Here is a 4,932-nt window from a genome sequence, read left to right as displayed (position 1 = left end):
ATGGAGGTTGGTTTCTAATGAGCACTGTTCACAGTGAAGTGGATCTCCTTTGGCTTTCCTTACGGAGTGCATGATGCACATAAATCAAACTGTGAGATCAGGGGACTAATCAGTCCTGTAGATGTACAACTATAGTCTCTGGAAGAACCAGAAGAAGCTTTTCAACTGGCATAATAGCAGCACAGAAACTGTTCTCCTATGACTGTGTTATCACTGTTTAAGATTTTTTGGGTTAGACAGTAAAATATTAGCGGTCTAGCATTACTTCTCTTAACTACCTTGCATTATTGGCCTTTCATTCCTTTGCTGGTTCATTCATTCAGCAGAAAGACACAGCACCAGGTTATGTGGCAGATACCAATATACTCAGATAGCATGACACCCGCCAAAAGTGAATTTGTAGTCTAAGGGGATAGGCAGGCAGAGATAGGAATAAAGTACTAAGAAAGCATAAAGCAAAAACATCAAACTCTGCTGAAGATGTCAGGGAGGGCTTCACTGAGGAGTTGACAGTTGAAGAGGACCAGGCTTCACCAGGTGGGTGAGAACAGCTTATAGGTAAAGGCACAGCATGGCGAAAGACATGGGACTCTACAGCAAGTAATTTCTACAGAAATTAAGAGTTCTGTGGGGTAAGGACAGTCCCCTCCCCCTACTTCTTGTTAATAACACGTTAAGGACTTTGGGCTTTTTTTTTTCCTGGGGTAGTAATATTTTTTACTGGAGTAGGCTAAAGATCCAACTTATTTTTGGAGGTGATAACTGATAGCCATGTGCTAGATGCTTAGGTTACTGGGGTGTAAGATTGAAATGGCTAGAAGCAGGTTTCAGAAGAATCTGCACACTGAATAAGAGATCTAGAATGTACCATGTAAGCAATGAAGGCCTTTGAAAGTGTTTGAGATGGCATGATGAAAGCAGTGTTTTTCTTGATATCTGTGTATACGTGGAATAATTTTCCTCTAGATTGTTCATGTTCTTTTAGTTCTGAGATAGATCTGGCTTACAAGCGTTTTCATGGGCTGGGCGCCTGGATGGCTCAGGAGGTTAAGTACCTGATTTCAGCTCAGGTCATGATCTCGTGGTTCGTGAGTTCGAGCCCCCACCTTTGGGCTCTGTGCCGACAGCTCAGATCTTGGAGCCTGCTTCAGATTCTGTGTCTCCCTCTCTTTCTGCCCCTCCCCCACTTGTGCGCGTGCTCTCTCTCTCTCTCTCAAAAACAAGTAAACAACAGCAACAAAAAAGAGTTTTCAGAGGCTATGTAATTTGAAAGGTATTGGGGAAGGAAGTTTTAGAGGTGTGCTTCCTTCCTTTCTTATTTTAAGGTTACATAGGCTGCCTCTTCAAATGTATGATATGAAGGAGGACATCCATGCCACCACCATTTGAGGTTGGTTGTGGTTAGTTCTACTATTGCTACTTCTTGTTTGGAAGTGAAGGCTTCTCAGACTATAAAAATTATTCATATTACTACTGTTAGAGAAATGAAAGAGCCTATAGAGGAAATTGTGTTTCAAGTTGTATTGCATTTGGATAGTCAAAGTAATGTCCAGGTATTCAGGATAATCCGAGAAAGTGCTGAGGAAAGAATGTCGTGTTAACACCTACAAATATAATTGTGAAATGGATTTTTGCCCAGGTGTTACTGAGAGTATTTCCTGAAAGTAGGGGGAATCAATGAGTGAGCCCTCCTATAATAGCGAATACTGCTCCTGTTGATAATACATAGTGGAAGTGAGCTACTACATAGCATGTGTCATGAAGAACAATATGTAACGAGGAGCTTGCTAGTGCAATGCCTGTTAAGCCCCCTACAGTAAATAGGAAAATAAAGCCTAGGGCTCATAGCGTAGCAGGGAATCATTTAATGTGGCCTCCATGAAGGGTGGCAAGTCAGATATACTTTTACCCCTGTGGAGACAGCAATGATTCTGGTGGCTGATGTGAAGTATGCTCGTGTGTCAACGTCTATTCCCATGGTGAACATGTGGTGAGTGCATACAGTGAAACCTAGGAAGCCAATAGATATTAATGCTCAGACTATTCCTATATAACCAAAGGACTCTTTTTTGCCTGAGTAATAGGTGACGATGTGTGAAATTATTCTGAAACCTGGCAAGATTAGGATGCAGACTTCGGGTACCCAAAAAATCAGAACAAGTGCTGACATGGGATAGGACCCCTCCAGCGGGATCAAAGAAGGGGGTGTTTAAGTTTCGGTCTGTTAGTAGTATGGTAATGCCGGCCACTAATACTGGTAGTGGTAGGAGTAGCAAGACGGCAGTAATTAGGTCGGATCAGAAAAATAAAGGTGTCTGATATTGAGATACAGCAGGGGGTTTTGTATTGATAATTGTAGTAATGAAATTAATAGCACCTAAGATTGAAGAAACGCCTGCAAGGTGGAAGGAAAAGAGGGTTAGATCTACAGAGGCTTCAGCGTGGGCTAGGCTACCAGCTAGAGGGGGATATACAGTTCATCCAGTGCCTGCACCCACTTCTACTAGCAATGATGCCAGTAGTAGTAGGAAGGATGGGAGAAGAATAATGTAATGGATTATTTTAAGCCAGTCTCCAATCTTTGTCTTAAATGAATCTAATATCAGGTGTTACTAACACTTGGCAGCCAAATAAATGGCAAGGAAATCATAGCTATTTCTCTAAGCAGATTTTGGAGGAATAAAAGATCTAGAAATTTGCCTGTTAGGGAGGAAGATGAGAACATAAAGGTGAGTGTCTGACAAAGCCAATTAAGTACTATGCATCGCTATCATGAGGAGAGCTAATCTTTGTAACCCCGTGTGGGAGTTACAATCCTGAGGAAATGTTACTATCATACAGGCTACCAGATTTGAGATAGAAATCGGAGAATCCTTAGAGAAAAATATATTTTTGCCCTTATGTAGAAAGGCTACTGTAAAATATAATGCATCCTCAATCCAATATGTATATATAGGCTTAAGCATATAAAATTGCCTCTATGTGACTCTTTGACACTCCAAATGGCAATTTCATATGGTTCAAAATAATAAACATGCACACACACACACACACACACATAAGATTATATTTATCAACTTATACGTGCATATCAGGTTTATGACCAGATATCTATCTATCTAATCTTTATATAGACAGACAGAGACAGACAGGCAATAGAGGCGGAGAAAGAGAGATAGAAAAGCACTAAAAAATTGGCTTGAGTGTTTATTGTGAAAATATTTTACAAATCAAATGTGTTTTATAATAATAAATTCAGATATAATAATTATTAGATATCTTTTAAATCCTAACAAAATGATTTTTTTTTAAAGTAGGCTTCATGCCCAGCACAGAGCCCAAGACAGGGCTTAAAATCACGACCCTGAGATCATGCCCTGAGGTGAGATCAAGAGTCAGTTGTTTAACCAACTGAGCTACCCAGGTCCTCCCCTGCCCCCAGAAAATGATTCTTGTATTTGGGCTCCCAGGTGGTTCAATTGGTTAAGCGCCCAACTTTGGCTCAAGTTATGATCTCACAGCCCATGAGTTTGAGTCCCGCACAGGCTCTGTGCTGACAGCTCAGAGCCTGGAGCCTGCTTTGGATTCTGTGTTTCTCTCTCTCTCCACCCCTCCCCTGCTCATGCTCTGTCTGTCTCTCTCTCTCAAAAATAAACATTAAAAAAATTAGAAAAAATCATTCTTATATTTTAAGAATAGTAGAGCAAAATTATGTTTTTATAATGACAAATATTCTTTCAAAATTGACTCCTTATGTGAATTTAATTAGACATATATTGAACTGTCTCCCTGTGGCCTTTCATGTCTCCATGTATCTGTGTTCTTTGTGCTACATTCTTTGTAATTTTTTAATCTTTATTTATTTTTGAGAGAGAGAGAAAGAGAGCATGAGCAGAGGAGGAACAGAGAGAGGAGACACAGAATCCGAAGCAGGCTCCAGGCTCTGAGCTGTCAGCACACAGCCCAACACGGCCCTCGAACCCACAAACTGTGAGATCATGACCTGAGCCAAAGTCAGATGCTCAACCGACTGAGCCACCCAGGCGCCCCACATTCTTTGTAATTTGTTCAGATCTATTCTATAATCTTTTATGTCAATTGAATGTATTCTGCTAGTTAAGTCCTCTGTTTAATTTTTAATATTATTCATTAAATTTTCTCATATGTAGAAATTATTTTGGTTCTTTTTCAAAAATGAGTGACCACTTTTAATAATCTCTTGCTCTTTATTTTTTTTATTCCTGCTTCAATTTATTTAAACATTTCATCTATTCTTACTGTAAATTCTGAGAAGGCAGCTGCCTATAAGCTGGGAAGAAAGTGCTCACCAGGAACCAGGAATTGGCAAGAAGATTAACCTTGGGCTTTCCAGCCTCCAGAACTGTGACAAACTAAACTTTTGTTGTTTAAACCCCCCAGTCTATGGTATTTTATTTCATCAGTATGAGGTGACTACTACAGTGAGCTGATTAACAAGAATTGCAATACATACAAAGGTTTATAGTGAAAGGCAAAAGTTGTGCTTAGTTGAAATGTCCTAAAAATCTTTTTTTTAATTTTTATGGTCCTTTTGACATGGTTGTAATCAAGCCTTTGTACACTTTTCCCCAAGAACAGAACAATAACATAATCGCTCCAATCTGTCACTTAAAAATGAATTTAAACGTGCTGCATTTCTATCCACAGGCTTTGGTTTGAAGGATGGCAAATCAACACCTTCTATGTCTCATCTCATTCCCTGTCAGCATCACCTGCCTCTGAGGCCCCTGCTGCTGCGGCCACCAGCACTGCACGGGCTCTGATGGGCTTCAGGTTGGCCTGTTTTCTCTCTACAGTCTGTGCTGTGCAATTCTTGCCTCCTGCCCTTGAGCTCCCCGGTTGGCGCTGGGGAATAGGATAGAAGGGTGTTCTCGCAGTCCCAGCGCTTTTGCT

General features: G+C 40.5%; 1 pseudogene; it reads right to left on the bottom strand.

Moving 5' to 3' along the window:
• Positions 1-1,315: 1,315 nt before the first annotated feature.
• On the bottom strand, positions 1,316-2,039 carry LOC116738191 (annotated as a pseudogene).
• Between the last annotated feature and the right edge of the window lie 2,893 nt (positions 2,040-4,932).

Source organism: Lynx canadensis, chromosome B4 (assembly GCF_007474595.2).
Source record: "Lynx canadensis isolate LIC74 chromosome B4, mLynCan4.pri.v2, whole genome shotgun sequence".
Classification (NCBI taxonomy): Eukaryota; Metazoa; Chordata; class Mammalia; order Carnivora; family Felidae; genus Lynx; species Lynx canadensis.
The sequence above is the reverse complement of the archived record's forward strand: the minus strand, read 5'-3'. Positions and strand labels throughout refer to the sequence as shown.